Source organism: Elephantulus edwardii, unplaced genomic scaffold, assembly GCF_000299155.1.
Source record: "Elephantulus edwardii isolate Elephantulus edwardi_28Jun2011 unplaced genomic scaffold, EleEdw1.0 scaffold00032, whole genome shotgun sequence".
NCBI lineage: Eukaryota > Metazoa > Chordata > Mammalia > Macroscelidea > Macroscelididae > Elephantulus > Elephantulus edwardii.
The window spans coordinates 2,789,578-2,801,904 of NW_006399782.1; positions in this window are offsets into that span (position 1 = coordinate 2,789,578).

Consider the following 12,327-nt stretch of genomic DNA (forward strand, 5'->3'; position numbering starts at 1 on the left):
AAGATTAATCAGAACTGGCTTTGACAAGCACTGTGGCATTTGGACAAGAACAAACTGGGAGGAGGGTAGAGAGAATAGTGCAGCAATGAATGAGTGGAAGCCCAAAATCTCTGTAAATGTTTATGAAAATTAATAAAATATAATTATAGAAAAAAAAAAGAATTATTTGCTTCAGCATATGGATTGAATAGGTACGGAGAGAGGGTTCAACTCTGATAGAGACCTTTTCTGATTTTTAAACCAAGCAGTGTTCCCTTGTTAAATTTGGACAACTGTTTCTTGGTCTGTGTGTAGGTTTCACTTGAGCACAATTAAGTGTTCTGTAATTCCCATTCTCAGCACTATCCATAATTCATTATGATCCACACAGGTGAATACTGCTGCATAGTCAACAAAACTTGAGTAAGCATCCTTCTGGTTTCTTTGCTTTCAGTTAAGAGCTATCTTGACGTCAGCAGTTTCAGCATCTTTTATTCCACAGCCTCTTTTTAGTCCAGCTTGAATTTCTGGAATTTGCCTGTCAAAGCACTATTCCAGCTGTTTTTTTAAATAATTTTCACGAGGATTTTTATTTGCATGGGATACTAATGATACTGCTCAGTAATTTCCACCTTCTGTTGTATCACCTTTTTTTTTTTTTATCAAATAAATGTAGTATCTCTTCTTGTAAGTTGACCAGGTAGCTATCCTCCAAATTTTTTGGCATAGGCCAGTGAGCATGTCCAGGGCTGCATCTGTTTGTTGAAATACAACAATTGGTATTCCATCAATTCCTGGGGTCCTATTATTCACCAATGCTTTCAGTGCAGCCTGGACTTCGTCTTTTTCCTGAAATGGTTTAGTGTCAACCAATTCTTTTTGGTACAGTAACTCTTCATTTCTTTCATCCTTTATGAATCTTCCCTTCAGTGTTTTGCCTATGGAATCCTTCAGTTTTGCAACTTGAGGATTGAAGTTTTTTTAGTTCTTTCAGCTTGAGAAATTTCCTTTTGGTCTTTTAAGTCCCGGTCCTTGCACTTGCCTTGATATGTCTTTTTGCACATTATATCTTTTTGAGCAGCCCTTTGAAATCTTTTGTTCAGCTCTCTTACTTCATCATCTCTGTCTTTTTCTTGAACTTGACTGTGTTGAACAAGTTTCAGAGTGTCTTCTGATGCTTGTTTTGGTTTTCTTCTTTCTCTGCCTTTGTAATGAACTTGTGCTTTCTTCATGGATATAATCTCCCAACTCCTCTGACCTTGGTGATTATTAGTGTTCATCAGATCTGTCCTTGAGATGCTTTTTTCAGATGGGATACACTCAAGGTCATATTTTGGCTCTCATGAACTTGTTTTCAGCTTCTTTTTGAAGTTGCATATGAGTTACGAGTTGTGGGAGAAAGACGGGTACTCTCCTCCTATGATATTAACTACTTCTGAAAACCTGCTGGAGGGTCATCTGTGGCTCGGTACCGACTTCATGGCTTACAACAACCCCTGAGTAATCGATAGTCTATTCCACAATCGACCCCTAGCCTTTGACTGCTGATAGTGAACTCTGCCACCATCTGTTTCCACAGATGTAGTTGGTCTGATTCCTGTGTAGTCTGTCAGGTGAGGGCCATGTGTGTAGTTACTGTTACAGTTTTTAAAACAAGGCCTTTGTGTTGAATAAATGTTGACTCTGTCATGCGATCGATCGCTAACTTATTTTCTGTCATCAAGACCGTATTATCCATCAGTTCCTGGGCCCTTGCGTTTTACCACTGCCTTATGAAGAATGTATGTCTTGCACTTAAGCATAATCCAGTTTATTGTTTTTGTGTATCGTGCTTTTCTTATAATGCTGAAAAAATACTTGCTTTGGCCAAGGTCACAGTGGTTTTCTTGAAGTTTCAAGTCATCAGCTTTGTATCTAGGTCTGTAATCTGTTCTGAGTTGGTCTTTATATATGATTCCATATATGAATCAAAGTTTATTTATATATTGCATGTGGATAGTCAACTGTTCTTTTTTTTTTTTAACTGTTCCTTAATCTATAGATCATTCTGGAGAATTGACATATATATATTTATTTACTTTTTTTTTTGTTGTTGAGCATTTGATCATAGTTTTGAGAAATAGAACATTAACATATCTATTTAGGTGTTCTACAGTTTCAATATTTAAATTTTCTTTCATTTCTCTGTTATAGTTTGTAGTTTTTTCAGTAGGCACAAAAGTCTTTCACATCTGTTGTCAGGCACATACTTAATGAATCATTGCATATTTTGATGCTAATGTGGAGGTTTTTTATATTACAGTTTTCAAAAAATTCCCCACCTTTGGCTATTTTTTTAAATTTTACACTGATTTATTTACAAAGTTTGAATACATTGTTTTTCACAAAAGATCCTTCCCATTTCCTTCACCCCACACACCCATCAAATTGTGCAGTCCTATGATTAACACTTCCCTCTCCATCCTCACCCCTTTACTTCCACCTTCCCCCTCCTTGTATCCTCATACACCTTCTACAATCAAGGTTTTATACAGTATTTGTCTTTGTGGGACTGAGTTAGTTTACTCAGCATAATGCTTTTCCAGTCTCTCCCAGATTAGGCAATAATTTACAAAATGATTACTCCTGCATGCTGCATAGTATTCCATTGTATGAATGTGCCACAACTTCTCAATCCATTCGTTTGTGGTTGGACATCTGGGTATTTTCCATGTTCTTGCGATGGTGAATAATGTTGCTATGAATGTTGGTGTACAAGTTTCCACTTGAGCCTCAGTTCTCATTCTCTTGAGGTATACTCCAAGCAATGGAATAGCTGGGTCATACGGAATTTCTATGTTCAGCTTTTTGAAGAAACACCAGACTGCCTTCCAGAGTGGTTGTACAATCTCACCAACAATGTGTAAGAGCTCCTATCTCATCACATCCTACCCAACATTTATTACTTGCTGTCCTATTAAACTTTGACCTTTGGCTGTTTTAAAAAAAATATTCTCTTTATCACTAATTTGGAGTCATTTGACTATAACATACCTGGGTGTACTTTCCTTGATGTTTCTTGTGCTTTGGAATAATTTAGTTTTTTTAGATCAGTGGGTTTATAGTTTTCATCGAATTGCAAAAAGTTTCAGCAATTATTTCTTTTAATAACTTTTATTCCAACTCTGTTTTTTCTTCTAATCTCCCCCTTTCTCCCTACCCTTCCCCTCTAGGACTTCAATTAACATATATATTCTCAGAAACATAAACACAAACTCACTGAGTCAGAAACCACTATTTGCTGACCCTCCAGCTGCTTTCAGGTGCTGTAAGTCACATGGGAGGAGATTGTTCATCCTTCTCCCACAGAGCAACAAGTGGACTTGAACACACGGCACTGTAACTTCTAATCCTTTTGAGTGTTGAGTTTATTTGCCAGCCTTGGGTAGTTTCCTCACATGACTGTGATGATCAGGACTCAGATGAATATCGAGGGGTCCCTTTGTGGACAGAAGGCCCCTCTTCCCTTTTGACACTCTGTTTTACAAACTCTAGCCACATTTATTTCCCCGGACTCTCAGTTCCATCTCCTCAGCTCAGGAAGTCAGCCAAGTTCCTCTGGCCTGGAAGTAGAGTCATAGGGTTAGTAACATCCTTTGTCTTAGAAATCATGTCTGTCTTTGCCTAATGGTTAGTGTCTTGAGAAATGGTTTCATTTCTTTTATCCATCTCTTTGTTGTTTCTGGTAGGAAAGTAAATCTGCGCCTTGTTATTCAAAGTTGGCCAAAGATAAGGTTTTATTTTTATTTATCCATTCACACCCTTCCTGTCTTTCAGAACTTCTAGTATAAAAATGAAACAAAAGTTCTTGTCCACTTGTGGCCACCCCATGGTTGCCATTGGGTTTTCATGGACTGATTTTTTTTGGACAGAGATTACCAGACCTTTCTTCTGAGGTACCAAGGGGTGGAATTAAACCTTCAAACTTTCTGCTAGCAGCAGTATTTTGGCAAACCGTTAACTACACCAGTAGTAAATCCATTTTCATGAAACCAAACCACTGTTAACTCACTGGTTCTGTCTCAGCAGCCCTATAGGACAGAATAAAACTGCCCCGTATTGTGTCTGTGTCTGAGATTCTGAATCTTTGTAGAAGCAGACAGCTTCTTTCTCTTGGAGCGACTGATAGTTTTAAGCTGCTAAACTTTGTCCACTGTGCCACTGGGGCTCTGCCTCTACCATCCTTGTATATAATCTGTTATTCATGTTTACATGAATTTTGTTACCATGTAGTCAACTGCGTTGGCTTTTCCTGTGCAACTGTTTGACATTGCTTTGCTTCTTTTGTGAATGTGAGGGCAGTCTGGCTGAGACATCAGTCACCCCATTGATCACCAGTGCTGATTTGACTTTTTTTTTGTTCAATTTTCTTTGTACCTTTTAGTTAAGAAGTCCTACTAGTATGTTATATGTTATGTAACATGTGTGTTACATGTTGTCCATTAGGAGATTGGCCATTTGATTTTACTCATCTCTTTGCTCTTTGACAAATATGAATCAGTCTCTTCTCATAAATATTTACAGCCTCTGAAATTGGATGGAGGTTTGCCATAGATTGTAATCGTGTCTAGGGCAGTGGGTTTATTAACTCTGGTAGCTGAGAGAGCTCCACTGGTGTATGTAGCCCATATGAAGTTGTACTGCTGACCCAAAGGTGACACCTCTCCAGTGGTTCAAATCCACCTGCAGCCACACCGGAGAGATCTGGGCCGTCACCTCCCTAGCAATTTACATCTTCTGAAATCCTGGGGGAGGGTCAGCTGCGAATGGGTTCCGAGTCTCCAGTAACTGTATTGATTATTTCTCAGGGGTTTGTTCTGTTAGGTGTCCTCTCACCGGTGTCTCTCAGCACCTTCAGCCCTGCAGCAGCCTGGGCTGGTTGGTTGCTCTCTGCCACGGGCTTAGCTGACCTCCTGGGCTCTCCCTTCAGCTCCCTGGGCTTTCCTGTATCGCTCTTCTATTGGAGGTCTTATTTCTGTGTTCTGTACTATTCCCCTGGTTGATTTACTCTTGTAAAAAGTTTAAGACTCTCTAGTCTGTACCTCGTTTATTCAACAAACATTTAAGAGCACATGCTGTAGTCAAGACTCTGCTGTGGGGTAGGAGGTGAGTCTGTTGAATTTGTTGGTTTTTTTTTTTAAGATTTCTCAGTTTATTTGTATTTGTACACTGTCAGTCCAGGTAGCCAGGTCCACTGCAGCTCCCCTGACCTAGTCATTACCCAGACCTACACAGAAGGAGGCTGGGTCCCAGATGTTGAATTCTTTTGTGTCTGCACTTATGTTTGTCATTTTTACTTCCCAGTTGTGTGTGATTTAATGTCCTGTTCATACATCAGGGACCTGATACCGTATCTCTCTGAGTGCATGAGTGAGATTTTTCTGTCTGAAGTTCTCTGCTCGCATGCTGCCTTTTCCTCTGGGCTGCCTTTTTGTGTTTCACATGCTGTGTTCTGTGGTGAGGCCTTCCCTTGGATGTCTGCTGGCTCTTTGTGTCTGCTTGTGACTGAGAAGCTCGTGTTCCCCCAGAGCCTTGCTGTGTGGTGAACTGGATGGGTCATTTGGGAAACCCGGGAGTTGGTATCCTTATCTCTCTTGGCCTGCAGAATTCCCAGAAAAGACACCTCTTTTGCTACTACCCACCAGACGGTAGAAGCCTGACTGTGGAGGAGGGATCTCGACAATCTCTGCTTTCCTTGTTTGGGATGTGACACCCCTGTCCTTAAGCCAACCAGTTGGGCTACTAGTGCCCAGGGAGCTTCAGCTTATCCTCTCTCAGGAGATAAATCCCTGGCCTTTTGGCAGGGTGGTGGAGGGTCACCGAGTAGCTTTGTGTTGGGAAGGGAGTCTGGGGGTGTTACACATAATCTGTACTTTGGGTTTTTTCCTTCTGTTATCTCTTCCAGAGATTTCCCTTCTGAAGGGCTTGTCACTACTCCCCAAATTGCAGATTTTTGTTGTGGTTGTCTCTGCTACCATTCTTTTCACCTTAGGGATTTAACCATTCAAAAAAAGCTATTTTTGTTGTAGTTTTGGAAAGAAGTGCCATCATTTGTATGTGTGAAATTATATGTATGTGTGCAGTGTACTGTTTTTATCTATTTTGTGCTCAGAGAATCCAGGAATTCATTCAGTATTCAGGAAATATTTATCGAGTCTGGAATAGATAGGATAAGATTCCAGCCCTTGCCTTCCATGGGTCCATGTCATGGAGCCAAGCAAGTTACTGTACACTTGTAGGTGTGCCCAGTACCTCCGAGTTGCTGGGAGCCTCTTATAGCCTCATCTGTAAAATGAGGCATAATCTAGGTCAATAACAGGGTTTTACCATGAAAGTTAAAGCTTTTTGTAAAGATCCAGTTATAGTGTCTCCTGAAGGACCTACCTTAAGGTGCATTCGGCTCCTCTGTACTCCTCAGAATCCCCACACAGAGCACATGTAGCAGGTAATAGGCATGTGGTGAAGAGCAGAGCAGGTAGGGTGAGATGTTTGGCCTCGCCCCTCCCTCCAGCAGCTACACCTTCTAGGAACCTTGGATCAGCATGAGAACATGGGGTTCTTCTGTCTACCTGTCTCTGTTCTTGGTCGCTGACCTTGACGGGACTACCCCTCCTGGCCGGAAGCACATCACCATCACCGTGAACTCTTACTCTCCCCCAGCTACTGGAGATCTATTCTGTTGGACAGCTTCTTAAGTTCTTCGGACACGAAGCGCCCTTTCCTCTCTCTAGGTCTCCTTCATCTAAAAGGGTGGGCTGGATGCAAGGGGATTTAATACGTACATCTTGAAGTGCCTAGAATTTCTGTCACTTCCAGATGCAGGTCCCTCCCCCTTGAGTTCTCCAGCCTGCTCTGCAGTGAGTGTGCGCAGCTCTTGGGGTTCTGGTGTGGATTCAGCAGATGAGCAGAGCCTTATTGCAGCTGAGAGACCCAACTTCTCTCCACTGCTGTCTTCACCACCCCACCTCCACGGCCTAACAATAGGCCCCTTCAGTTCTGGGCTTTTGCTGAGGGGGTGGGGTGGTCAGGCCAAGTGAGCAGCTGGGTGCCTCTGCCTCACCCTGGAAAAGCTCTGGAGTGACTGATATCAGGGATCTAGGTTGCAGTTAGCGTTCATTCCTAGGAGTTCTTGCGAGGCCTGGGCACTGTGAGGGTGCCTGGGTGGGATTCTGCTCTCTGAAGTACTGGCCATCACACTTTGACACCCAAGTGTGTGTGGGGTGCGTACCCATCCTTGGTCAGGGTAGAATCATGTTTGTCTGTGGGAGAGTGATGATCCAGGAAGGAAGGACTCTGTGTCCTGTCTCTGGGCTGACACTCCAGGCTTTAACTGGGGAACATGGATCAGCATCACAATACTTTGAAGACCTGCTTGCTACAGAAGGGGAAGAGGTGAGTTAATTGTGGGCTATCTTGTGGTATTTTTATAGATCCTTTTCTTATTTTCTAAGTGTCATCTTCCTCTTTGGTTGGGGGTTGTAGAAGGTGAAGCATAGGGAGGGTTCTCCAGGATAAGCTTTGCCATCCTGTCCAGCTCCCCTGTCCTCTGTCTCAGCCAGCTTCCTCTCAACCACTGGGGCAATCTTTACCCCAAGGCTCCCTCCACACAGTCATGATGGAAAGGCACCCATTCTGGAAAAGGATGATTTAAGACTTCCATTTTGCATAAGAGGTTGTCCGAGATGTCATTTGTCCCTGGGCCTGGAAGGGCTTATGTGAGAATAAAGTAGCTTAGTGGGTCTGGAGCAGGACTGACGGTAATGAGATTGACAGCTGTGGTTGCCATGGAGACACTGGCTTTCCTGGATTAGATTTGATGGAAAGGAACAAGGCTAGGACTAGGGGTGGGCAATCTCGCATGTTCCCACTGGGGAAATAGGGCTGGGGAGAGGCCAAGTTCTTGCCTTCAAGGCCCGATGCCAACAAACAGTTTCTTTATAATGTACAAAGTACATAGATGTGTGTGAAGAGGGTTCCTTTAGAATTACATAGTACTGTAAAGTTAAAAGCTGTGAACATGATGGATAATTCAAGAACATTTTAAAAATCTGTTTTCCACATGTAATATTAACTGTTTCAACTACTCTATCAAACAGTGCTCTAACAGAACAGCATGGCAGTATGGCAGAAAGAGCCAAGTAGGGGTAGGAAATTGGGGAGGATGTAGAGGACTTGATGTTTGATTTGAGTCTTGAGGGCTGTGTAGGAGTTTCTCATGCTGACAATGATAAAGAAGACTAGCTTGGAGATATTAAAGAACAGTGTGTCTGTTGTTTGGTGCTGTCATCTGACTTTGACTCCTGGCAGTGACCTCATCTGACAGAGTAGAACTGCCATATAGGGTTTTCTTGGCTGAAAGCAACAAAGGAGCTCCGATGGCCTGGTGGAGAGAGAGATGTACTGCCAAGCCAAGATGGGGAGTTCGAATCTGCCATCTGCTCCATAGGAGGAAGATGGACAACCTTTTCTCATGCAGTTTACTGCCTCTGAAAACCTGCTGGAAGAACTGCTCTGAGTTGGTTCCAACTTAGCAACAGTGAAGGATGAACTTAAGTACTTATAAATGTTAAAGAGCTGTGCAGCCAACTTGAAGGCATGCAGATTGAATCTGCCAGCTGCTCTGCAGGAGAGAGATGGGCAGTGGGCAGTCTCATCCCGTGCAGTTTAATGCTTCTGAAAACCCTTTGGAAGGTCAGCTATGAGTTGGTTTGACTGACAACAACAGACTTGATGAGAGCAATTTCTGGTAGCCTAGTCCAGGTACTAGGGAGCTGTGCTATTAACACGAAGGACAACTCTCTGGTGATTCAAATCTACCAGTGACTCCATGAGAAAAAGATGGGCAGTCTTCTCTTGGGCAATTTACAGCCTCCTACCTGCTAGAGAAGTGTATTGGATATACCATGGACTGCCATGAGGACATATAGTCTGTCTTGGAGAGGGTGAAACCTCTTTCCTCCCTGCAGGCTGGGATTTTGACTCTCTGTCTCATATACTTTGGACATGTTACCAAGAGGGACCAGTCCTTAGGGAAATCATACTTGGAGGGGGGTAGAAGGTCAGTGCAGAAGTGAATGGAGGATGAGATGGATTGACACAGTGACTGTGGCAATGGGGTCAGGTGTATCTGAGATGAGCTGGTTGGCTCAAGCTAGGGCGAAGCTCAGAGCCATTGCTTACCAGGTTGTTACGAGTCTGAGTCAACTCAGTGGCACATAACAACAGCAACCACCCATGTCTGTTGGTTCCGACTCCTGAGTTCAAACTCATGTCAGTCCAAACTCTTTGACAGTGAGTTTGAGTTCTTGAGACTTGGTTGGAGCGTGGCATTTGAAAGAAGTTGTGAGAGAGAAAAGGAGGAAAATGGGCAAGGAGTGGATCCTGGAGGGGCTCGGCTTAATGAGGAGTTACATGCAGAGACAGCACTCTGGTCAGTGTTCAGCGAAGAGTAGGTTGTACTGAGATCAGGCGCTGTGCTAAGTGCGCTGTTCCTTCTCACTGATTTTGCTCAGTAGCTCTGTGAAGGAGGGGCTCTTCCCCCTTCCTCCTACCCATCATTTTACAGATGAGGAAACTGTGGTTTAGTTGTTCTCATGGTTGTCTTGTGCTGCTGTAATGGCAACTCTACGAATTGGTGGCTTTAAGAAACCAATTTATTTTCTTGCTCTCCAGGAGACTAGAAGTCTGAATTCAGGGCACCAAATCCAAGGAGAGGCATTCCCACTCTGTGTCAGCTCTGGGAGAGGGTCCTTGGGTCTTCAGCTGGTTTCAGGGTTCCTTGGAAATCTGCATGTGTTTTAACATTTATCTTGCCCCTTCCTCCTTTGCTGGTTTGGATTTAATCGCTTTATCTCTCCAAAGAGATTGGCTCAAAACACACCCTGCACTAATCCTGCTTCATTAATACAACAGAGGCAGTCCATTCTCAAATGGGGATAATAACTGCAGGCATAGAGGTTAGGATTTACAACATTCACTTTGGGGAGACAATTCAGTCCTAACAGGTCATTTGCCTAAAGGTTGTCCAGCTAGAAAATGATAGGGCCAGGATTTTAGGCCAAGTCTGCCTAACTTCTGTATCCAATGGGAGAAATAATTAGGAAGCAGAAGCAACATGATTCTGTAGCCTGCCCAGCTGGGAGAAGAAAGAAAAATGAAATGGTTTTACCACTGAGAAACCAGGGGTAAGTGTACTAACCTGGTTAGCAGGTGATGAATTAGTTAGGATATAGGAATATAGATGAGCATGTCTCAAGAAGGCAATGATGAACAAAGTTTGGGCTACTCATGGAGTCTTCTTGTGGAGATGCCTGGAAATGTTACAGGAGTTCTGACTACACAGAGTAGCAGTCTTGACGGAGCCCTGGGAGAACAGAGAACAGAGCATTCCCAGAGAAGAAAAGGAAAACATTCAAAAGTTAGGAATTGCCAGCAGTAAGGACAAAGAGGCTTCAGGGCCTGGCCTTGGACCTGTGGGCCTGGCATTGCTGGCAGACACAGTCTCAGGACCTTGCTGCGATGCTCCCCTGGGAGGAAGGGAACCTCTAGTGACCTGTAGCTAGAAAGGGTGTGGACAGCCTGGTGTGCGTCTGAATCACACACTTCTCTTCCTGGCCCTTGGCCCGCCTCCTCACATCCATGTGATGTCAGACCCAAGCTGACCTGAAGGTGTGATCCGGCTCTTTGCTCTCTCCAGTTCCCTCTGGGCTCTGGTCCCAGGGGGACCTGCCTGGTATTGGTCTAGAAGAGTGGGTCCTGTGCACAGAGGGGTGAGTTGAGGTTGATGGGCTTGATGGGGCTGGTTGGTGGAGATGAGACAGTCTTCTGAGTGAGGAAGGATCTCCAAGCCCCCTGCTCCTCTTAGTATATTGTTTTTCCTCCAGGGTTTGGAGAAGAGGCAGGCAGAGATGGGAACGGGCCAGCTGGGAGGAAGGGTTGGCATATATTCTTGAGAATACGGTAGGTTGTTTTGGAAAAATCCTCTTGGCCGGAAATTGCATGTCATGTCTACTCCTCAGTGTGAATTTGTCACTTCACTGATGCTGTTGGAGAGACTGGGCAGAGGGGAAAGAGCATCGGAGGCAGGGTCGTTCTGTGTCAGTCTTACCTCCTTCTAATTAAGAGGTCACAGCCCCTAAATCATAGGAATTTGGAGTCTATAAGGTGTCTTCAATGAAGATTGCTATTAGGAGACTAGAGGCTTAGGAGGGCGCTCTGGTGTCCCAGTGGTAGGAAGCTGTGCTGCAATCCCAGAGGCAGGCCATGGGAATCCTCCAGCTGCTCTGCTGGATAAGGATGGGCACTCACCTCCCATGCTATTAACTGTCTCTAAAAACTTGCTGGAGGGTCTGCTACATACGGGTCAGTTCTGACTCTGTGGAACGTATCATCATCTTGGTGACCAAGTGACAAGGAGTTGCCCTGTCAACCCAAAGGCACACAGTTTGAATCCACCAGCTCCTCCTTGGGAGAAGGATAGGCAGGCCCATCCCATGTGATTTACAGGATCTGAAAACCTGCGGGAGGATGTTAGTTTGAACTAGACAGTGCATAACAACAGCAGATGCTGCTGAAGAATAGTAGAAAGGAGAATGGTTTGGATCAGACCCTTAAACCAGGGGAAGATGAGATGGACAGGCTTTTTCCATTTTGCTTTCTCACAGCGTGTTGACTTTGGGTTCTTGAAGCTACTCCCAAGACTAATCACTGCCATAGCTTTGATGAGAGCATCCACTGAGAAGCCATCCAAGCATTTTGTTCCCTCAGCCTGGCAGGGTAATTTCCTCAGCTCTTTCCCACGTTGGAAAAGGGCTCTGTGAGGATAGTGAACCTTTGGAGAACTCCTCCATGCTCTCCTGGGATGTTTTTTCCCCCAGCCTCAAGGCAGAGTAGGAGGACCAAAGTTTTCCTTGCTTCAGTCTTGGAAGGGATAAAGGTACCTGAACTCAGTCCCAAATACCTGGTGCTAAGGAGTCAGTGGATGCTTCAGATGCCAGGGAAATGAGACAGTGTGCATGTGGTCCTTTGTGGCCCTGGGGGCTGGAGGGAGAGGAGGAGGCTTCCTGCAGTGAGAATCCCTCTGCTGGCAGTAACTTCACCCTGTGCTGCGTGGGCGAGCGCGTGGAGGTGACGTGAGCCCTGCGTGGGCATCGGCTGGGGTAGCTCCTAGACAGGGAGTCCCTCAGGCCAGGGAGGAGAGCTGCCCTTGCCCTGGCCCTGTGGGTGCAGCCAGTGCTATATGGGGTGGCGGGGGTGCTGAGGTATAGGCTGGGAGAGGTCGAGGCCAGAGAGATAAGAGGCGCCTGGGTG